Consider the following 297-nt stretch of genomic DNA (forward strand, 5'->3'; position numbering starts at 1 on the left):
GCACTGGTTTGGGTGGTTTATGAGGACACAAATTTGTATAATGACATGGGTATGACACAGGTATTACAATATGAAGGTGGTTTATGAGGACACTTCCTGTGTCCCCGTAAAACAAAAGGCTTAAAAAACATACAAAACGGTGTTTTATGAAATTCAAAAATTGCCAGCAGTTTCCTGTGAGGGGTAGGTTTAGGTGTAGGGTTGGTGTAGGGCAATAGAAAATACAGTTTGTACAATATAAAAACCATTACGCCTATGGAGAGTCCCCGTAAACCACAAATACAAGTATGAGTGAGA

Source organism: Sinocyclocheilus rhinocerous, unplaced genomic scaffold, assembly GCF_001515625.1.
Source record: "Sinocyclocheilus rhinocerous isolate Xijiao unplaced genomic scaffold, SAMN03320098_v1.1 scaffold2515, whole genome shotgun sequence".
In the NCBI taxonomy this organism is placed as follows: domain Eukaryota; kingdom Metazoa; phylum Chordata; class Actinopteri; order Cypriniformes; family Cyprinidae; genus Sinocyclocheilus; species Sinocyclocheilus rhinocerous.